This window comes from Lissotriton helveticus, chromosome 12 (assembly GCF_964261635.1).
Source record: "Lissotriton helveticus chromosome 12, aLisHel1.1, whole genome shotgun sequence".
Classification (NCBI taxonomy): Eukaryota; Metazoa; Chordata; class Amphibia; order Caudata; family Salamandridae; genus Lissotriton; species Lissotriton helveticus.
The window spans coordinates 813,204,729-813,229,039 of NC_136073.1; positions in this window are offsets into that span (position 1 = coordinate 813,204,729).

The following is a 24,311-nucleotide window of genomic DNA, read 5'->3' on the forward strand; positions in this document are numbered from 1 at the left end:
AACACACCAGTAATGTTTGAGTCTGAAACGACTCGCGTTGCCTCCAAAGGTGAGCGCACGGCGCTCCTAAGAATCCGAATGCCAAGCAAGAAAGAAACGTGCACAGCACAATACCACATCAGGTTCACCCGTGTGATCGAAATCCCCAAACCAAACGATGTCCAAGGAAGGAGCACCGGAATCGAGAGCAGCCGCTCCGGCGGGGACGAGAAGAATCACTAGCACCGAGCAGCCCGCCCACCAGCGCTAAATCGCGAGGGCCGTAAAGGATCATGGGAGATGTAGTTCCTGGCCCGTGAATGCTGGGAATTGTGGTTCATTGAGCAGGCGCGAGGGCTAAGTCCTGACAAACGGTGGAATCAATATTCCTCAAATTGAAAAGAGTTTGATTTCTCCCAAGGGTGTAGTATATGTCATGTATTTATGAGGGGATTTCAATTTGGAAACTTCTCTCCGAACAATTCTTTAAAAGGCTAAAAGCTCAATAGTCACTTCAGCACTACGTTGGGACGGTTCAAAGCGGAAGGAGCTCCGAGTCCTGAGGGTTAAATGTTTCAGTTTGTAAGATCTCTAAGGAAAAAAGGTTTTAAACAAAGTCTTCCACAGAACTGTATCAATTCCAGTTGTATATTGAAGTAAACTGTTTTTTTGTACTTACAATAGAAAGCCCTTTACTCAGTACAGAGGTTTCTGATATAAACAACAGGGGATCAGAAAAGCTGAAAATAGGTTTGGAATTGGCATTTCTATTTATTGTTGTGGACCCCTCTGTAATATTTTCATCTTGTCTGTCAGTCCCCTGACTGAAAGTTCTGTTGTTGGATTCGACCGAAATCCTCTTCTCCTCCTTTAGCGATTTGTGTCTAAAAACGACAGCTTGTAAGTCGAACTGGCTCTTGGACCTGAACGAGACCCTTAAAATGGGTCATCCAAGGAACTATTTGATGATTTAGACAAAGTAACAAATTTATTTGTTTTTGTACAACACATGCAAACTGAGAGTCGTGGTTTATGAAAGTCCAGCTATTAGGAGTCCTTCTAAACTCAGGAGCTTGCCTGGTCGATGACCGGTCTGTCTAATGGCAGGGTTCCCCCTGACAATAAACCGAGCAGCTTTTGAAATGCAATTGTTTGCAAAGGTGAAGAATGCAACTTTGAGCCTCCTTCAGAAGTTTTAAAAACTAATAAGAGTAGAGACTTTTTAAACAAACATTGACACTGTTAATCGTGTTGGCCTTTGTATAATAAATAAAGGTTCAATGTCAAGCTTTGCTCAAATACTATGCCTATGGATCCATTTGTAGGTAAGGATGGTTAGTGTTCACTGTCCAGGCCTTAGAAGGCAAAAAAGAAGAAGGACTACATTGAGAATAGCCCTTTCATAGCCTGTGCTAGGCGATGGTCAAGATGCCACTACAAGATTGGCCGTGTTCATGTCCCTATTGACTTTGAATAAGGAGGGTTGCGAAGGAAACTTAGGGCCCCATGCATGACTTGGCCAACTATGTGCTGAACCTTGGGTAGAAGAAGGTCTGATTTATGCACACGGGGTGAGGACACTTAGAGGTGGAGTTAGGGCCAGTTTGACTTCAACCCATGATATCTCAAAATTTACACCGGCTGCAGAGATGGTGTCTGTAGACCAACCGCATTCAGTGTCATGAAACGTCTCTTGAGGTCCGCGACACAAATGTCCATGGCATTGTCTGGTCAGCTGCTTGACAGTGTCCTGATGGCTCCTGAGTGCTTACTTGCTCAAGACGACCCCAATGCTGGTTTTTCTCCGCTCGGTCGGGTTCTTCAACCTGCTACTCAGGGCCCTTTCCCTCTCCATACTATCCAGTCCAGCTTGATTTCTCTTATTCCAGTGCTGGTCGCAGCAGCAGAATGTCTCTAGGTACCAGGTGTGATGCTTGTCTTTAAGGAACGGAGATCTGTTTCTACCAAACATGCATCTGTGCTGGTTCAGCAGAGCTTCTTCTTGAAGTCCAATTAAAATAAGTTTACTGGCTCCCGAAGGACAGTTTTTATCCTCCTTTGGACCAAAGTCCAACATTTCTAAAAATGTTTAAATTGAAACCCAATTCAACAGAATAAATCTTCGTGACCTTTTCTGCAGACATGGCTAATGAGGTGCAGGCCTCACAGACAGGAGCATCCTGTTCAGAGCAGACAAAGCAAATATGATGGCAAACCATAATTGTTTGCACCATTATTGTCCTCACCGTTCCACAGGCACGAGATCCGCCTGTTGCGCAATACACGCTACATGCCATTAGGACCAAGAGAGCTCCCAATGTACACATTGGGGGAGGTCAGCAACCCAGTTATGGGCAACAGGAGACATCTTGGGAGGGAGCATGTGTCGGCCTTCTGCACACTAGGGGTGCAGGTAAGGCTTTAGGCCCACCCCGGGAAACCGAGCCTGGTGCCGTCCTGTGAAAGATGAAAGACAACAGGCAGGGCCTGAAGTGGGCTTACACATTGGTGGGTCCTCAGGGTGAGGGGTGGGCGAGTCCAAAAGGCCAGACAGAAAAGGGTGTACCAGGCTCTTCGTCTACTGCATGGTTTCAGCGCAGTCTGCAACGGTGCAAGCTTCATTCATACAGATAGAGTACAGGGTGCAGCAGGAGTTACATTCTCCCTCTGCAAAAAAGTCTACATCAAAGGCCGGAGCAGTGTAAGGTTATCGCTCACTTAGAACTGGTGCAGCACAGGCAGTGTCTGAGCAGGAGTCTCTTACACACCGGACTTTATGTCAAGCAAAAATTCCCTTTGGGACACCTTACTCTTAGAACCAATATCCTTAAAAACACATAAGCAAGCATGGACAATATACTGTGCTAACGAGGCAATATGTAAACACAAACAAATTTATGAAAAATACTGAACAGTTTATTCATCATACAATACAGAATTAAGAATAATTAAAATTAATTAAAAAACGGGGAATCTACCGTTTCCTTTTTTAATGTCTATTCCCCGTTTTTTAATTAATTTTAATTATTCTTAATTCTGTATTGTATGATGAATAAACTGTTCAGTATTTTTCATAAATTTGTTTGTGTTTACATATTGCCTCGTTAGCACAGTATATTGTCCATGCTTGTTTATGTGTTTTTAAGGATATTGGTTCTAAGAGTAAGGTGTCCCAAAGGGAATTTTTGCTTGACATAAAGTCTACAGTGGTACTCCATCCCTTTGGGCCCTGGGGTCCCTCTCTCTTTTATTAGAGTCTCTTACGCACAGAACAAGGTCCAGCATCTGCATGAGGAGGTCGAGCTTCAGTCACAGGCAGAGCAGCTGTCCCACAGGAAGTGGTCGAGCACCACAGGCTGTCAAAATGGGCTATGGAAAGGCGCTGCGGTGCTGTGGGAAGGTCAGAACAGAATGTGCGTGACACAAGTGATCACAGTTAGCAATAACAAGCTTCCCTTGCATGCACTGGATAGGCCCAGCATGTCCATCAACAATGCAGGCTGCAATCACACACAGACCTGGTGCTCAAAGGCAGTAGCAGAGCGCCTGGAGTTCAAAAAGGCGCTTCGATGCCAGGCTAATAGCCCACTGTGTATGATACAAGTACTAATTAACACTGACAAGCTTGTATCATACACAATGAACTGGAACAGCATAAATATCAGCAGTACAAGCTTCCATCGCATACAGAACAGGTACAGTACAAGTAGTAAGCGCATATCCTGGACTACCAGAAGGGTCTGCAATGCTATGCTAATGGCAGAATGTGCGCAGTACAAGTCCTTAGTAACCATAACTAGCTTCTCTTACACACAGTGAATACGTCCGACCTGGACATCAGCAGTGCAAGCTTCAATCACACTCAGAACAGGTACATTACCAGCATTAACTAAACACTCTGAACTACTGGAAGGTGCTGCTATGTGGTTCTATGGCACATTGTGCCTGACACAAGTGTTAATCAGTGGTGGAAGTGGGCGGGATCTGTGGGGCACGATGTGCCCATACTTTTTTCATTTATTAAAAACAGTTCCCCTACTTCTTGTAAAAATACAACTGTCCTGGGAGGGTTATTTCTGAGAGCTGTAATGCTTCACCTAAAATGTAAAGCAGGGAGTTTCCTGTGCTGTGAAAGCGAGGTAGAGACAGACAGATAAGCAAGCCTTCTTGCCAGGATGCCTGCTGACTGAAAGAAATGTAAATGTGCACAACTGGTCAATCCAAACATGTGTAAAGGGAGTCTGGAAGCCAGTAATGGCTTTAATTGATGGAGTCACTTGAAGCTTCTTGATGACTCACATTTATTCTTTTTGAGCGGTGACGCAAGAGGGTTTTACCAGCTGAGCTGTGAAGTGTATGCTTTAAAGGACCGTTATAAAAATAAATGTACTATGTACAGTCTGAGTATTATTAGAATCTATTTTGGAACACTTTTTTATCTCAAACACTTTTGTGCATTTTTGTAGCAGCCTATATAATGTATATAATGATTATATAAAATAATGATTTACATATTCACAGTACTTTTTGTCACAGACTGGAAACTCGTAGCACTAAACATACACAAGTCCCTATTCTACACTGTACCAACCAGGTTTCAGACACAAACCTCTGCGGCACAATAACTAATAGAGGTTTCTTAATGTACGATAGTGTATTTCCCACCTATTAACTTAAGTTGCATTTATTTTCCATTCAAGCTGTGCCTTATTTTAAATGTAGTTACCTGAAGGTGAAAGACCGAAAAAAGTTACAGGATTGTTACGCCTTTGACCCCGCCCCTACACTCACTCACCCCGCCCACTTTGCGCATAGCAACACAGTTCCCATACTTTTTTTTAATGCACTTCGACCACTGATATTAATCAGTAATATATATACATACTACTTAAGTCCAGCATGACCATCAGCAGCACAAGCTTCAATAACACATAGAACAGTAAGAAATGGCGAGCAGCACAGCGAGCTTCCCACACATGCTGAACTGTTACAGCGGGGCCAGTGCCAATGCATACTACACTCACATAGCAACCATCGCAGTAAAGACTGTGCAGGCTTCACACCAAAAAGCACAGCAGTGCCAGGAGACACAGCATGCATGCCTACTTTTCTGTCTACTAAAGTGCGGGGTTGTGTGAGTAGTGGCCTTCTGCTAATGCCAGACCCCTGCTCCTGATGATGGCTCTGAACCCATATGAACAGAACACCAGCCTTCAGCCGAAATATGGGACTTTGTCTCTCGTGTCCTGGTAGAGGGACACAGGGCGTTCGACAAACAAAGGAGACGTTAAAAAAAACAAGCATTGGCATAGCCAATAGGTCTCGCTGTTGGGACCTTATAAGTGTTTAGTTATCCAGCACAATATCCTTGGTGCAACAAACATCAAGTGTTGCATGGCTAAACACTTACTAGGTCCCAAAGGCGAGACCTATTAGCTATTCTAATGCTTGTTTTGAGTGAGTGGCTCGTGCAGGTATGCTACTGTGAGGTAGAGATGCTGCGAGTGCTTTTACAGGAGCCCCTGTGACATTGTGTCTCTTCAAAATGTATCTTGGGTCTGGTGCAATACTTCTAGCCCCTATTCCCATCTTCTCACACCCAATACATACTTAAATGTCCCATGTACAGCTGGGGTTGACACTCCTATTACCCCTGCCCTCCAGTGACACTTTACCCATCACGGATGGTGGTGGTTGTGGTGGACGTGGTGGCAGTGGACGTGGTGGTGGACGTGGTGGTGGTGGGCGTGGTGGTGGACATGGTGGTGGTGGACATGGTGGTGGCAGTCGTGGTGGTGGTGGACTTGGTGGACATGGTGGTGGTGGACGTGGTGGTGGACGTGGTGGTGGTGGATGTGGTTGATGTGGTGGTGGTGGACGTGGTGGACGTGGTGGTGGTGGACGTGGTGGACGTGGTGGTGGTGGACGTGGTGGACGTGGTAGATGTGGTGGTGGTGGTGGTGGACGTGGTGGTGGTGGACGTGGTGGACGTGTTGGACATGGTGGTGGTGATGGGGGAAGTGGTGGTGGTTGTGGTGGTGGTAGTGGACGTGGCGTCGTGGTGGTGGATGTGGTGTATGTGGTTGTAGTGGATGTAGTGGTGGTGGATGTGGTGGTGGACGTGATGGTGGATGTGGTGGACGGGGTGGGGGTGGTGGTGGATGTGGTGGCAGACATGGTGGTGGTGGTGGACGTGGTGGTGGTGGTGGCCACCTCACATTAAATATTGTGAAAGAGTCCCTTGTTCGTAAAACATGTTTACTAGCGTCAGAAGGGAAGCGGGAAAACTTCCCCAGGCCCCACATGTGCTATAGGCTGTTGGCACCAGTGGCATGTGTCATTATAATCGCAGCCTTCTTCATGAAACATTCCATGCCCATGCCGCCAAGCCACGCTTGCAGCTGATTGGCTGTGGGCACAAGCGTGCATAAGCCTCCTCTCCCTCGCTCTACACCTCACTCATCCGTGCCCTCCGCCTCTGGTGAGGAAGAGAGAGGGGAGGAAGGAGCCTGAAAGGCTCAGAGGAAAGGTTCTAGAAAGAGGGGTGACTCGAAGGGAGAGACAAAAGGTGTAGAGAGAGAGGCAGAGGGTCGGGAAGTGGAGCGAAAGAGGCTAGTCAAAAACAGGAAGTAAGAGAGCTGAGAAAACGAGAGAAGGTAGAGAGAGGAAGGGTAAAGAGTCAGATATGTTGAAGTGCGTTGTATTGGAGAACAGGAGAGTTGGTGGGAAGGGGTAGGGAGAAGTGGGTATCTGAGAGGCGAGGTACAGTGAAAATCAAAAGGAGAGATCATTAGAGGTAGAAAGGAAACAACCTGGAATAGAAAGGATGAGAGAGATTTAAAAAGAGGCCCAATACAGAGGCATGGCTGTGCTATACACAGGGAGGAAAGAGGTGGTGAGGTACATAGAGGATAGAAAGAAAGATGAGGCACACAAATATTTTGTGGGAAAAAAAGAGATGCAGTAGAGAGAGGAGTGACGTAGACTGAGAGAGAGGATGAGGGTGGAGGTGATATAGGTAAACCGAGAGGAAGAATAAGAAAGGCGAGGTAGGGATAGAGATGAGCGAGCCATTGAACGCTCGAGCTGGGCCCGAGCCTGACCCTTGGCTCTGGCGCAGCTCAAGCACAAAACGAGCAGAGCTTTCAGGGGAGGCCGTAAGGCTTAGTGACTACAAATGCTGCCCATGTAACATGGGGAGCACGGACTAAACCCGACCTGGACTTAGCATCCTGTCAATCCGGCACAGCTCCCCGTTTCATGTTTAAAAAATACAAAGTTTCAAGTAGTCTGTGACTGTAGCGAAGCACTCCTATTTCCGTGGTAAAGTTTGTGTTATGTGACATAGCTAACAAGCCCGGGAGTGGTGCGCGGGCAAGCGCTCTAATAGGAGTTTCTTTTTTAAAAGCATGGCGAATGTGCGTGCACGCAGCCTGCACTTTTTCAAAGCACATACTCATGCTTGTGGTGCACCGCTGCGCACTCCCGCAAGGCATATGCCACCACAAGATCGAGTATGTGCTTTGAAAAAGGGCTGCGCGACGGCTAAAGGTCTCCTAAGCAGCGCATGCACGCTGCTTAGGCGAGACCTAAAAACGACCTGTGCATTGCCGCACTTCTGCTACGTTTTCACCAGCACTGGCTCCCGGAATCCCCAGCGGCCACCAATCCTGATGCTGCTTCAGGATTGGCCTGAGCACGATGATTTGAACTCCCTGTGAGACTAGGAGCCTGTGCTTGTTGTCTCCAACTAGGCAACGCAGCTCGGGATGGAGACAGCTGCAGTGCGCATGACGGTTTGGCCAACCTGAGACGACCAGCCAAACCGTCATGCGCAGCGACAACAGTGCTTTGCTCACCACTTCCCCCTCCTTGACAGCTCCCAATTAGGCCCCAAAGTCTAGGCTATTGCAAGAAAAATAAAACAATAACAAACACTTTTATTATCATTTTATTTACAAGGTTTTGAGGCTGTTGGGGTGGGGGGCACCCCTCTGCCATAGTGGAGGAGTTGCCACTAACGTTGTGTGTCACAATATAGTGGCCATAAATAGCGTTCTAAATATCGAAAGCATAAGTATTATTTTTGCTCAACTCCACATCCACTTATCTTGAAATTATACATGGTACAAATAGGTTGAGTTAGGTATCGAACACCTATGTATATATGCACATACACACATACACACACATTTACTTACCGTTGCAACATTTTAATAGTTTATATCTTTCGATATTTTGTTCACTATATTTTTTCAACGACAATTTTTTGTACACAATATTACAAGGCTCACCTCAGATATCTTCCCCCTTGTCACCGGCCCCTTGTAAGAGATGTTGTACCCCCCCCCCCCCTCCACGTCGTGGTTCCTGCCCAGTGAGTGTGCTCAAAGGTAGGAGTTGAAACAAAGGGCTTTGCTTCTCCCATTGTTTGTCTTGGCCTGTGGCTGAGACACTCTACGGGAAATTCCACAAAAATGGTTATCATAAGAGAATCCTCCTCCCTGAGTACCAAGCGCCTCTGTGCCACTCTGATGAAAATATTTGCTTAACCAGGTCAATTCTTGTGATTAAGTTATATACGGCAGTAGGATTTGGCTTACTCTGAAGGAGGGCGGTGCATTCCAGGATTCTGGGTTACTACACACAATACCACTTACTGGCATTACAGCCCACGAGACAACATTGCAGACCCTACTGGAATTACAGGAGATATTTATTGGAAGAAAGCACTGTGACATCACACTAGACCTCTACTGTGACATCACACTAGACCTCTACTGTGACATCACAAGAAGGTTTCATGACGTCACAACAATGCCTCGTGGCATCAGATAGAGATCTGTAGCATCAAAATGACGCTCTGAAAGCCCAAAACACTGTGACTAAATATTGAGGATCATTATATCGCAAAAATGGTCATCACAGTAATGTTCTTTGACATCATCACAAAAGTGGATGACGTCACAGCAGTACTTGGTAGAACAACACAAGATCTTTGTAATATCATAGCAACGATTGTTCATGACATCGCATAGACAGACCTCCATGACATTGCAACAAAGTATAATTGTTTTATATCAGACCTGTGTGACATCAGGACAGGTCTTACTGACCACAAAAGGGCTTGCTAGAATCAATGTGTGTGACATCACAGCGTGCTTGTGACGTCTTGGTAGATGTCACTAGACCCTTTGTAAGGTCAAAGAGAGTTGTGGCATCTCACCAGAGACAGGCGATGTCACCAAAGGGCTACATGACACCTCTGGAGGGCTACTTGACATCATCAGACACAACCAGCTGAGTGGCTTTTCAGGAAGGACATGCGTCATCACCAAATAGTGGTGTGACAATTCAACCGAGCTGTTTGGCACCAATAGAGAGCTGCGTGACATCTCTGTGCACTTGTATATTATCAATAAAGTGTTCTATGACACCTCATCGGATCTCAGTGATATCCTCATGGAGTCACGTGACAAGTCAAAACAGCCATGTAACATACCCAAAGAGATGAGCAGCTCATCAGCGGGGCTTCATGACATGACCAGAGAGCCGAGGGGCATCTCTGCAGAGATCTGTGGTAACACTTAGGCACTCCCTAGTTTTGGTACACCTGTCAACTTAGGGTTTTAGCAAGATCCTTATAGCGTGTGAATTCCAAGAGGGTGATTTAACATCACAAAAAACTGTGACTACCCAGCAGCGTTGTCTGAAATCAACAAAGAGCTGTGTAGCGTGTCACGAGAGATGTGCGATGTAACTTGGAGCGTTAGTGATGTTCCTAAAAAGTTTGTGACATCAGCAAGAGTTTTGTGCCAGTTCTGTAGCATCGCTAGCCATCCATCTGAATTCTTGGCAGCATCATGAAAGAGTTGTGTGACAGCTCTGTACAGTTCGGTGACATCACCAAGATCTGAGTAAGATACCCATTGGCCCAGAGACGGAGAGGATCCTTGAGTGCTTCACGCCCACAGTACCCGAGTCCAGTAGCCTGCAGCGAATGCACGTCACAGACCTCATTAAATACCCCTCGGGTTGCCTTTTACATTTTTCAGGCTAGCTTCAAAGGCTTAACGTCACCAGCGAAGGCGGCGGATGAAGAAACTAAAAAGTACAACATAGTTGAAGAACATAAAAACAAAACAGTACTCATAAAAATAAAAAACTGAATTACCCAACTAAAAAGTTAGAAATTATAAATTGCTGAAAAAGTTACAAATAATTTAGACCATTCACAATGCAAATCAAAGGGAGATTTCATTCACATGAAAGTCAATGGAGACACACTTATGAGGATTTAAAAAAGAAATTACTCCAAAATGTCAGTTCTCTTCTATAAATTGCTTTAATCGAGGCGGGATCATACACTGAGATGGAAATGAATTGTGGCTTTCGGTCAGGCCCTTAAGAGTAGTGTAAAGTACAAATCACTCGAACAGAAGCCCGTCATTGGCACAGAGATCATTCTTCCTTGAAACACACTTGCATGAGGAAAAAAAAGCTCCGGGTGGTAAAACGTCACAAGGTCTTCCAGGTGGTTTCCACTGCAGTATTTTTTTCTTACAGTTTTTTTTCTCAATTGTCATGAGCAGCGGCCGTCGACAGAGCATACTGTAGATTTTCCCATTCACTAGGATGGAGATAGAAAAGTCTATGACATTTTCTTTAAAGAAATGTTTCTCCATCTTTGTTTTGCAAACCTTAGTTGCAGAAATTCTAGCTGATGAGAAGATTCTTCAGAACCTGCTGAAAAAATGACAGTGGTCGATATCACAAAGCTTGTTAGATCGAACAGTGAGAGTAAAATCTGTACCCTCGGAGCTCAGTGTCTTAAAATATGGTTCCTGTGCATTGCAACAATCCTTTGAAGACCTCTTCAGTGGTCCTGCAGTCTCCTTTTAGCACCTGTTCTCTTCAAGACTAGTTATTGCAGCTGCCACGTTACATCACAAAGCGTCCTAGGCTTAGGGCGCAGGATGACATAAGCTTCGAGTTGTTCTGCATTCTGTCCATCAACTGTTGTTTTTGCATTTGTCACCCCGAGTGGGATGGGTATGCCCAGACGTGGGTCCCGTGCTCTCCATACCACTGGAATCAAGCTATCCTGGCTGATGAGGGGTGAAACCCCGAAACCGATCCTCGGATGCTTGTTTCCAGTCCAGGGAGGACCTGGCTTGGCAGTTCGGGCTGGACTGTTCCCATGAGGCACAGGGTCAAGACTGATTTGCATATGGCTGGGTTCAACTGGAATTGCATGGTGAGCGAAAAAAGATGGATTTAGTCCCAGATCTCTGTACTGGGTGAATGTATGACATTGTTCTGCATTCTGTCCATCAACTGTTGTTTTTGCATAAGCATTGTGTGTGGCAGTCTTCCTCAGCAGTGGTACACAGCTTTCAAGTCAAGATAATATAGATTTATCAATTGATTAGTTATTGTTTATATAGTTTGTTCAGGTAATAACATCCTAATTAAAATAATTGGTTGAAAGCAGACCATAAATTGTCATAGTTTTCCTAACATAATGACAACAATTTGTTTATTCCACATTTTCTGGAAAAGTCTAAAAGGTTGGGACTTTTCTACAGAGTTAAAGCCAGAAAGGACCAAGTTAACTCCGAATGTTACCACTCTTCCCAGTCCACATCATCTGCCTTAAAGCTCTGAGGACATGTCACCCAGCAAAAATTAAAAACGCCCAGTGCCAGATTTGCTATTTTAACAGACCGTCAATAAAACATACTTGACACTTTTTTATTGACAAATATAAGGTTAAAATCCATCCAGGATGCAAAGCTATTAAATATGATACCTCATAATGCCGCCTCAATTTACATCAGCATATTTTGTTCCACATCTGTCAGTCTCACCATGCCTCGCTATGTTACTTTACCAGAACTGTTTCATGAAAAAATGAGGCAGGTAGCAGACTAACTTTTATTAGAACTTAATGAAGACAATGACGTGGCTCCGGGCTTATAATGGCTGGTGCAGAGCTTCTGCTCCAACATTCCAATGTTTGTCTTTCTCTTTCTCCAATTTCAATCTAGAACATTCTACCCTCTGTGGGTGTATTGTTCTAATATAGCATTAAAGCCCTTGCGGAGGGCTATACCAGTTGTGAAAGGCCTTCATCCGTATCATTGGCCCTCGCTTGCAGCTCAGACTTATAACTCAAGGTAGGGCCATTATTACAGCCAGCCGACTGGGGTAACGTTTAATTAGAACAAGGAATGTTTGGCAGCGCCACAGAAAACAAAAGCGATACATACGGCCAGTGAGGCTGGCAAAGGCCTTCTAGTTTGACATTCCAGTGTTTGTATTTCTGTCTCTCCATGTTTTATTTAGAATGTTATGGGTTGGTTGTTTTGATATCAGTATGGCCCTTGTACCTTACCCTGCACTGGTTGGTTGTTCTGATATCATTAAGGCCCTTGTATTTACCCTGCACTGGTTGTTAAAGGCCTCTTCCACAGGTAGAGGGACCTCAGTGAGGAGGGCAGCCATTGCATCAGGCTATAATTATAACAATACAGCCCCCTGCTGGTTGCTAAACCAGCTGTTGAAGGCCTGCAACTTTAATGACCAGTTTAGCTGCACTCCAGTGACCTGCACAGCTCCAATGCAAAAGAGCTGCAAAGCCATCAGCCATTCAACTCATAGGGGATAGAAAGTTCTAAACAACAACCATGAGCAACAGGAAGAGAAACACTGGACTGTTGAAGCAGAGGCTATAAACACCCCTTAATGGCCCTCTACTGCTTCAGCTGCACTGACAGTATTCCAGAGTGCAAATATGGTGTATATTCCTGCAGAATCAGCGACTCTGACGGGAATCGTAGGTGAAAAAGTCAGAAAAAGAGGAGTGCTGCCTGTATCTTGGCAGATTCATTCTAAAGCATTCAAGAGCCCTCTGAGTCAGCAGAACCAGTTCTAAACAGTTTTGTGCACTAGAGTTGAAGCGCCCCTGGCAGTCAATGACAAGTTGGAGTTTTGCCAAAACCCTTTCACATCCTTGTCAAAACAAACATGTTACCCAATCTCTGAACGACTGGAGTGGGTGGGAGCTGGTCACGAGGAAATGTGTAGTAGTTAACTAAATGAGTAATTTATAAAGCATTTTGTTTGTCTTATTTTATATGAGTCATATAGTGCTTGTGCATCCAGGTGGGGTTCTTGGTGCTTTTTAATGCAAAACCGTCATCTTTCATTCTTCTTCAAGAGACAAACATGCAGGTGGTTATTAAGAGTTTGCAGGGTGGACGAATGCTGTAGCTCGTCCTTTCTCCCACTCAGCCAAATTCTCGGTTACCGGCCTCATTTAGAGGAGAGGAATTAAGAGGTGCCTAATTTGTGCTGGTGTTTTCTGGTGCTCAGCACCAGCACTTAATAGTCAGCATCGGCTTTAGTGAGTGTCCACCACATGGTGGCGCTGTCCTTTTCATTTTAAGATGACCATAACTACAGTGTTTATTAAGTCTATATATTGAAAATGAACAATACCAGCCTCTTGTGCCCTTATTATAGCTTTGTGTGGTCTGAAATAGTCTGAATGGTCACACTTATAGGAGTGCGATGGTTAGGTGTTAAGCTGGTACTGCCATTGGCAGAGGTGGCAGGGTATGGTTGGTGCAGGCTGCAGTGGCCTTGCGAGAAGGGCCCTGGCACTTACTTTTTTACAAATTAAGCACTGGAGACCGATTTCTAATGGCAGAGCCCAGTCTGTTCCACCGTGTGTAACCCTGTGCCTACTACTCATCGTTACGGGGCCACTGTGTTCAGAGCATTGGATGGCACACTCTATTTTGGTTTCTTTATGCAAAGAAAAAAAAATGACACCAGCCGGCCGCCTTTTCAGTTTTCCCAAAAGAGATTCTGACACACCTGTGGGGATACTTTCACCCAAGCTAGCCATGCCATTTCAGTGGCCACCTCTAAGAGTCACAGGCAGTCTTTCACAGTTGCGGGTGAGATTACTTTGAGACTTTGGGACAGGGATAATTTGACACTGGAAAAAGAAGACAAGAGTAACACTGGACAGGGAGACTGTGAGCAGGAGACACTGATGCTGGGATAAAAGGATACTCGCAGTGGACTGGGAGGCACTACACTTTGGTACAGTCATGAAATAGAGAGGTAGCTAACTTAGCTATGCCAACATGATACCAGCAGTGGACCTCATCAGAATTCACCAATCTTACGATCACACACAACTCTTCACGTCAGTCTGATCCACTACAGAAATCCAGCTCCCCCAGCAGTGTCTTCCCCTCGCCCAGACCTTGGAGTCCAGCATCTACCTCCTCCACTATCCTTCTCAATCCAAATAACTGACTAACATATCCACTACTCAAACTACTTTCATATATAACTATACCAATTCAGCACTAATCCTTTATGGGTTCCAGAGTAGCGTGTTATTTGCCGAAAAAGCATTTTAACAACGCACCAGGGGTAGCAAGCGCAATATGAATGCAAACCTTTTCCCTCTTCTATCCCTCCCATATCCTTCTCAATTCTGACTAACATATTGTATTGTATTATATTGTAATTGCATTTATATAGCGCTTATTACCCCTGACGAGGCGTCAAAATGTTTTTTGAGCGAGTAGCGTGCTACTCCGGAACCCATAATGATTAGTGGTGAATTAGTATAGTGAAATATGAAAGTAATGTGAGTGGTGGATATTAGTCAGTTATTTGTGTTGAGATGGATAGCCCACTCAAATTATTTTCATATTTCACTATACTATTTACTTGCCGAAAAAGCACTGCGACGCCTCGTCAGGGGCTGTAAGCGCTATATAAATGCAATTACACAGCCTCACCAAAACAGAGTTCATGCTATTCACCGAGAACAATAACCAACAGCCAGTCAATGCTTGGTTCAACAACATGAACATGGGTGGGTTTGAATGCCAATCTTCACCCAATGCCAACTCATTGGATTCCCTCTGGGCTCCAAAGTCGCCCTCAAGAAGCATACCCCCAGGAATATGAGGATGCCAAATACCAGCTTCTTCTGCTGAGCAAAGTAAAACACTTCCACCTAACAGCAACTTTAAAGAGACGTTCAAGCTTAATACTATAGCATCTGGATGGGTGCAGCGCCCTAGTGAACAGCGTTCCTCGCTACGCAGTGACCCAACTTTAGAGCATCCTACATGTCGCGACAGCAAGCCGCCACAAGGCTCTCTTGAGACCCTCACAGCATCTTCAAAACCAGCCACATAAAGAGACTTTACCTTCACAACCGTCAGCCTATCTGGCTGACAACATCACTATATCCCTATGCTCGTGCACATCTGCATCCGGGACGCGTCGTGCTGGAGACAAAAAAATACAAAAAATGGGAAACGCATGTTGACAGGCCTTTTCCATCTGTGCTGCCCAGCTTTGGAATTAACATCCCACAAACCATCAGTGCCGGACAGAGCTGATGCCAAACCTCTGTAAACAACACCACACCTACTCTCAGAACTCAGCCTCAACTTCACTTACTTGCAGAGTGCATCATTGCCTTTGCTCGTGTGCACCACTCTGATGCATTTTGGCCAGGTTTGTGTAATAGAATACAAAAACAAATACATACATACATATATGGAGAAACTAACATTGACGCAGGTAAACACTGAGATTCAAACAGGAAGGCTCAGGAACTGAGAGATAACAACACTGGCATAAGGAGATGCTAACAATACTAACACTGGAAAGGGAGACCCCAAACCTAGGGCATAAAGATTCAAGGAAGCTCTGAAACTGTGAGACAAAAACACTGGAAGCAGGAAGTGCAAATATCAGATAGGCAGACACCAACAATGGGGCACAGAGACATTGACAATGAGACAGGCAAACATTGACATTGAAACGAGAAGAAATGAAAAATTACGGTCAGTAGACATGAAGAGTGACATTCAAAGAGGGGGACACTGTGACTGTGAGGCACTGTAGGAAGAAGAAGAAACCAATACACCATGAGGAAGGCCCCAAACCTGGGACAAGGAGCCTCCTGGGCAGGGAGACACCAGCAGAGGAACAAGAGGAACTCATATTAAACCCAGGGACACAGACCCTGGGGCAGGGGAGGGCTACAGGGGGAGCAGAGGGGTTGAGACAGACATAAGCAGATATTAGAAAGTGGAAGGCAACCACACATCTGAACCTGGTTTATAAGAACCCCACCCGCACCCCATTAATGGGGAAATGCTCTTTCTCCGATTACTCTGTTACCAAAGAATCTATGCATGAGTCTGCCTGTTGAAAAGTTACTTATACAGTAAAGCTTGGGGGGGGGGAGCTAGTTCAGTGTAGGAATAGCACATAATAAAATAGCAAAGAGCAGACACAATGCTGAAATCTGGGAACTTCCACCATAAGGAGATGGGTGTGTTGTCATGTGAAACACAGACGGTGGCATGCACTGTGGGCACTGGGTATGATGCCTGGCAGGTGCAGATGGGGGCACCGGCACTTATCCAAGGGGTCTGGCAGTTCGTTTTCATCAGCGGCCCCTGTACAAGAGAGAAAAAGAAAACTCAGAAAGAAAGAAGGAAAACAGTGACCGAGAGGTAAAGCAGGGATGTAAAGCAGACTGCAAGAGTGCGCTCAAGAGACAAGCAGGGTAGGGCGGTGGAAGAAAGAGGCAAGAGATGGAATCAAAAGTGTCCTGCCGTGGTGCTTGGAAACCCCGGGAATAACCAACCCCAGTGTTTGAAAGTGCCAGCAGCAAGCTTCTAAAAACCTTTTTTATTCTTCATAAATTAGGTACTAGATGTGCCTAACGGCCAGAGCTGCCGACTTTGGAGCTGGGGAGTCCGGTGCGAGTCTTGGCATCAGTTCAGCATCCTGTGATTCTGGGCAAATCATTTAATCTCCCCGTGCCTACCAAAAATGAATGTGTTGTTGTGTAACTGGTGCTCGTGTAAAGTGCTCTGATACCTTCGGTCTCATGATGGCTGTTATGATTTCTGCTCCATATGACAGGATCTTGATAAATGTCTCCAGGTTACCCTAGTCCATTCCTCACGTGGCCTATTGCAGATGTGCCACCTGTCTCCGTGCCCCGCCCTGGCACAGGAGGACCTGTTTGGATGCTGTCTGTGCCAGGATTAGTCTGAGAGCCATGTCCAAGTAGTAAGCAGTGGACCAGAAAGAAGCCAGGCCTGCAGCAAGACGGCTCGTGGCCAAGGACCCATGGGGAAGGAAGAAAACATGTTGACGGCGTAAATTAAACGTGCATATCAGTGAGTTGGGGTTCAGCCAGCACACCTGAGACAGAGCTGTGTGTGCAGTCAAGTCCACACCTGCACAGCTCATTTGCTACGGTGCTGTATGCACAAGTCACCACCCGTGCAACCCTAACACAATCCTGCCAGTGACTGCTTCTCACTTTCATTCCCCTCCCTTGACCAGGAAGTGGTCACTGTCCTGCCGGGTCACTGAATCCTCTGCTGGGTCCCACCTCCCACTCTTACCAATTCAGCCATTCTCTCCCTGTCTAGAAACAAAACACCCAGACTCCTCAGCAGAACGGTGCTGTCCTTGGACACCCGGATCTGAGCAGATTTCAACTATTGATCTGGCTTGCGAAATGTTCCGCAAAGTGCAGGGCTGATGCTGCTCGTAGCTGTTCTTGTCTGCCGTGACTCTGCTCTTCACATTGCCTGCATCTCCGTGAGGAAAGGAGATAAGCTGCATTGAATTTGACCGCGTTGGAGGCTGTTAGACAGGGGCCAGGACTGCGAGACCCAGGGTTCAGCGCGTGAAGACCGGAGCGCACCTGGAGTCTCTTCCCGCCCCTGTTCCGCCCTGCTTGCTTGGCTGCCTGCTCTTTGCTGATTCGCTGCCTCTACTACTTACAGCTCGCGGCCCCCGCTCCGCGGGTGCCGCTCGTAGCTGTTCTTGTCTGCCGTGACTCTGCTCTTCACATTGCCTGCATCTCCGTGAGGAAAGGAGATAAGCTGCATTGAATTTGACCGCGTTGGAGGCTGTTAGACAGGGGCCGGGACTGCGAGACCCAGGGTTCAGCGCGTGAAGACCGGAGCGCACCTGGAGTCTCTTCCCGCCCCTGTTTCGCCCTGCTTGCTTGGCTGCCTGCTCTTTGCTGATTCGCTGCCTCTACTACTTACAGCTCGCGGCCCCCGCTCCGCGGGTGCCGCTCGTAGCTGTTCTTGTCTGCCGTGACTCTGCTCTTCACATTGCCTGCATCTCCGTGAGGAAAGGAGATAAGCTGCATTGAATTTGACCGCGTTGGAGGCTGTTAGACAGGGGCCGGGACTGCGAGACCCAGGGTTCAGCGCGTGAAGACCGGAGCGCACCTGGAGTCTCTTCCCGCCCCTTGCTCCTCCTATTTAGTACACTCACTCCACGCTAAGCGGGACGCTTGCGGGACGCCGGGCTAAGCCCGGGCAAAGGGCGGGCCCTCTGAGGCCCTCAGTGGCCGAGGTAGGCTGGGCTGGGCCCGGTTATTTTCATCGATTGTATTTTGTTTTTTGAAGTGTTTTTTCCTCTCCCCTATTGGAAATACGCCTGACTGTTTGTGGAAGAAATCATTCATCTAAATTGACTGGTAGCTTCCTCGGACTCTATTCTCGGGCAGCCTTTGTTGCATCTCCAGGACTGTTTTTATTATTGTGGTATATTGTATTATTCTTGTGTTCACTCACCCGGAGGAAAATCATCGTTAAAATATAAATTTGTGGACATATTTTCTAAAAGATGTTTAAGAAACTGCGTTCTGGAAGGGAAGTGGGCGGTCTACCTAGTGCAAATAATGAAACTAATCGCACGAGAAATAAATCGGTAAACAATCCCCCCCTTAAGGGTCAATGCCATCTGTATGAGCTTTGGGATTTGCCCTCCCCTAAGAACGCTAATTTACCCTCTAAAAAAGCCCCCTGCGCCTTGGCCCACGAGGTCCATATGCAACCTATTACATGCCTGCCGCTTTCTTGTTCTCAGCTCGCACCACAACAACCTGTGCCAGTGGTGTCTTCTTCCCCTGTTTTCTCCGAAGGGAATGGGGAAAGCTAACACACTTCTTCAGCACATGAGAGGGAATCTACGAATCTCCCACCTATGCCTCAAACCCCGCTGAAGGATAGGTTGGATGGTGATTTGTCTGCACTATTTATTGATCATGAACTTTGCGGCCGGTATGTAGATATAGCGAAAATGGAGTCCCCGGCCCCTATTAAATCCTCAGGGGGTGCTACCCCATCTGGTCTAATGTTGTATAGTAGTACCCCCTCACTGAATGATCAGGATATGTCCGATTTGTTAGTCGCTTCCGGGACCCCGGGCCTTAATCTATCTGGCATCTGCCGTCCACTGGAGGCATGTGAAAAACCAATTTCTGAATCCATGATTGCCTTGGAACAATTACTAGCCTCTATTTTATCTCTTTTGGGGAAATTTGTTGGCAATTCGGATTGTATTTTGGAATCCGTTACCCAAATACTGAAGTCATTGTTACAAAAGTCACCGGATTTGAGGAGTGTTCCCCCCATGACCGAACATAGTCGGCCGAGGGGGGAAATAAATGTGGCTTCAGTGGATTTTGACACGAAAGCTGGGACATCGGTTTTGATACCACATACTGCAGCTATTCCCTTAACTGCAGTGCCGAACTGTATAAATAACTCAGTTCTTGAGATAATGGAGGAAAATAAATCCATATCTGACCCTAAAGTGGTTCAGGACCTATTTCCCATCTTTGTGTCTGAAAATAAAAAAGAATTTATCGATGATAAAGATGAGGTAAAGGCAAAAAATGGGAAATCTAGAAGCAATAAGGGGAATAAAAGAAACCAACTCGTAAATATAGGAAGAAAAGGCAGCGTCGGATAATTTTTCAAAATTCTGTGTCTGCACTGGAGAATGAAGTGATTTATCTGGAGCCATCTTCTATATCTGGAAAGGCAGATATGGATATTGAACGGAACTTACCCATTAGTACCTTTTTTAAGGTAGAAAGTGAATTGTGTCCCCCAACGACTTTGGAATCTATTCCACAAAGGGGGGGCCCTCCTACCAGTCTCTTCCTACCATCAGCGACTGGAGTTTCAATTCAAAATCCATCTGGGTCCCTTAACCCCTTGGCCTCTCCTTTCCGTGTAGTTTCAGAGAATGGAGATCGCCATTTCCCGGATTGTCCTTTAACAACTTTAAACGCTCCAGTAGAAACTTTTGTGTTAGACTTTTTACCTTTATTTGACGTTGACTTGCCCTTAAACAGAGCTTGGCTTCTTAAGCGTTTTAGTAAGATTGATAGTCTCCATCATATCCAAACTAGGGATATTGAGTTAGTCTCCATGTTTGGTGAAGTCAAGGTAACGAGTATAAGGGTGAAATTTTATTCTCCAATTATTGTAAATTTGATACTACAGCAAGCTGAGAACTTCCAGCGTACAGGCATTGATATTCTCCCGATCTTTAACCTTGGTAATATAAACCCGTCTTTCGGGGAGGTATCTAGAAGGGAGGAACAAAATGGGGTAGCCTCTCCTCTTAGAGACCTGAAGATTTGGGTATCTAAGGGAAAACGCTCGGTTTCACAAGTGAAGCCACTTCCGCTGACTTTGAACTCCTCTCTGGTAGAGGACAATAATCGGTGGAACTGGCTGCACAGTGCCTTATCTACTAAATCAAAAGATGATCCAAGATTGTTTCAGCATCTTTAACACCCCACTAAATATTATCTCCTGGAACGCTGCAGGGATTCACAGTAGCCCAGAGAAGTTTGAGTTTCTATTTTCTCTAGGAGCAAATGTGATCTGCCTACAGGAAACGTGGTGTATTGATACGCTGAAGGTCTCTAAGGATTATTATGTCCTGGAAGTCCCTGCCGTCCCCTCTAAGAAAGGTCATGCCAGGGGAGGAATCGCTTGCTTATTATCTAATAAATTGCACTGGAAATTCACCCATGACATGGATTCCAGCAAACTTTTCCATGCTATAACCATTGACAATTTGTTTAATAATGGGATAAAGTCCCCTATTGTAATTGTGAATGTTTATATTCCTCCGGAAGAGTGTTTTAATGCGATTTTAAAGCAGGTATTTCGATACATTGATCTAATTAAAAATGTTCCATCCCCTCCGGACATTTTGTTGGTAGGAGACTTGAATTGCAAAATCTCCAATGTTAGCTTGGATCTTTTTAGGAATAAACCTAAAGAAGAGGCGTATTTTGTCCCGCAAGCACTCTTCCCTGATAAATCAGTGACAAACAAAAGAGGGAAGATTTTGCTAAATGAATTAGTGGCCGTCGATGGACTTATATTAAATGGGAGATTTCCGTCTGACGTGCCTGCAAAATTTACTCACAAGTCTCCGTTTGGGTCCTCTATCTTGGATTATGCTATTGCAGACTACGGTTTGTTCCCCTTTATTCAGGACCTTAAGATAATATGTACTCCTCTGAGCGATCATAGTATACTGCTTGTTACTATTTCCTTAAAGCCTCTGACTATCGCACCTTGGTCTTTTAAGGGCAGTGATGCCGCTTTTCACGCCTCTTCGGGAAGGTGCTATTGGAATCCCACAGCCATTAATGGGGTACAGGATTTTCTAGCCGATACCCTATTAGTTTTAAATGAGTGGCATGGGAATGAAATAGCATATTTTGAAGAATTTGTGCGTAATATTATTTTTTATGCTAAAAAAACTCTCCGACCTAGAAATAGGGTAGCGGTCCCGAGCACATTGCGTAGCCTGAATAAGGAAATAAACAAACTGGTTCGCGAACAATATCTTGATAGAGTCATGGAACGTGGAAAAGAAATATCAAGGCTAAAAAGAAAGATAAGCAGATTTCAGTTAAAATTAAAAAAAGTAAGGGAGGACAATGTATGGATTAATTTGAGGGAATCTGTTGTCCACGGCAGGATCAGAGATTTTTGGACTATAATCGGTAAGGGGTGTGGTTCTAGACTAGGCCCCTCCCCTATCCCTATAGCGGAAGAGGTATGGATTTCCTATATTCGGGATCTTTATGCTGGGAATGGGATTCTAAGTGACGATATTGCCACCGGTGTTAACTCAGGCAATGATATCGCCATCAGTGTTACTCCCGTGGGTCTTACTAACTACCCCGTTGAGAAAGAAATTGAGATAGCTATAAAAAGTATGCGGGTCTCCGGGGCAATGGGACCCGATGAACTCCCCATGACGGTCCTGAAGTCGGATCCTGTAAGGTGGAGTAAAATCCTGTTTCCCCTGTTTAAAGCATGTTTTATGACGAAAATGGTACCTGCCTCTTGGAGGGGAAGTATCTTGGTCCCTATCTTTAAGAAGGGAGTTAGGGATAGCCCCAGTAATTCTCGTTTGATTGCTCTCCTCGACTCCATCGGAAAGGTGTTTGCGAAATGTCTTCTAAAATCCCTCTCCGGTTGGGTAGAGGAGAATAATATCTTGCCACTAGAACAGACTGGCTTCCGTAGGGACCACGGTACGTTAGACAACCTTACTGCTCTTCATGTGGTTACAGATAAGTATGTTCAGGTGAGAGGTGGGGTGGTGTATGCTGCCTTTATTGATTTCTCCACAGCGTTCGACAAAGTGGACCGTGGAACGCTGTGGAGAAAATTGGCAGTGCTTGGTCTTCCATCCTATCTGTTGGAGCTGGTGCGGGCTTTACATACAGAGACCTGGTGTAGGGTCCTGATGGGGGGCGAAAGGGGGTTATCGGATATAATTCCTTCTTTGAATGGCCTTAAACAAGGCTGTCTGTTGGCCCCCCTCTTGTTTTCCCTGTACACGGTTGACTTACCCGCTGCCTTGTCTTCCAGAGAGGGCATCGCCCCGGTGGTCGGGGGGACCCCTATATCTTGCCTGATGTACGCCGATGATGTCCTTATTCTTGATCTAACCCCCAAAGGACTCGCAAATCGGCTTAATGCTCTTCATACTTTTGCTGTGGCTCATCATATGAAGATTAATATTACTAAAAGTAAAGTTATGTGTATAGCTGGTACGAAGAGGTGCCGCTCTGTTGATTTTGGTTGGTTTATCGGGGGCCAAAAACTTGAGGTTGTAAAGTCCTATACTTTTTTGGGGAAAATCATTACGGCTAACTTGAGTGAGAAGCTCCACATAGAGCATTGTACACGCAAAGCTATTGCCCATGGCAAAGGTTTAAATTCCCTATACCATGCAACGGGGAAACGGCACTTTCCGATTTTATTGGAAGTGTACAGATCTAAAATCCCCGCTACAATTTTGTATGGTATTGAACTTATAGACGTGAAAAAGTGGGACTTTTGCCATAAGATTGAGGGGAAACTTTTAAGATCTCTCTCCTCCCTAAACACTGCGTGCTCTTTGGCCGCCTGTAGGCTCGACTTTGGTCTCAGGAGTAGTTGGGTACAGGGACTATCGGCCCTTGTTAGATGGGTGGCCTGCCTTGCAAGAGCAGAGGTAGGGACAATGAGAGCTCTCCTCAAAAGTGAATTATTGGGTAATTTTAATGAGTTTTCTCAACTTGTTCGTAATTTTAGAAAAGCTGTAACCCTTCTAAAATTAGATGAAACTGCTTTGTTTTTGTACTCTTCTTTACAGTTAAAACTTGTTTTAAAAGCAGCTTCATGGGACTTATGTTTCCAGACGGATAAAAAAGTAATTTGTGAAAAAAGGAAGGTTGATCCTCTCCTTGATTCCTATCTGAGGAAACTCCCACAACCCTATGTAATATGGAACCTACCGCATGGTATCCGTAGATTTTGGTTTCTTTTACGCTATGATCTATTACCTTTAAACCGACTGTTATCTAAATGGTATGGCTCCTCTCCCTTGTGTAATCTTTGTAAAGTAAATATCCAGGACTGTATGCATGTGTTGCTGATTTGCCCCGCGCTTCGTAAATTGCGCTGTAGATGGTTAAAAGTTATCTGTCTGCATCTTGGCATTGTCACTTTGAACGATTTTCTGTCTGCACTTTATTGCCCTCCTAATGAAATGTTCTGCTTCCATATTTTTAACTTTTTTAAAGGGTTCTTAGCTATTTATTAATATGTCTCTGGAGATGTGTCTTGACTGTCCGACTTTTGTAGTTTTGTTTCATATGTCAGTCTCGTATTTACCTGAGGATGTTTAAAGGATATAATTTTCTTTGCTCTTTTGTGTAATGTAATTGTTGTGTGTTAAATTCTGTATATTTTATGTGGCCCTCTTTCGAGAGCCAAAAACATAATAAATAAAATTGAATTGCAGGGCTGATGTGGCATGGAGAGACCTCTGTTCTGATAGGATCTGGGGTGAGACCTTGGCAAATCCACTTCATCAATACGGACAGCCCTACCAGGCTTCCCAAGTCCGTGCATGACGCGCTTCTC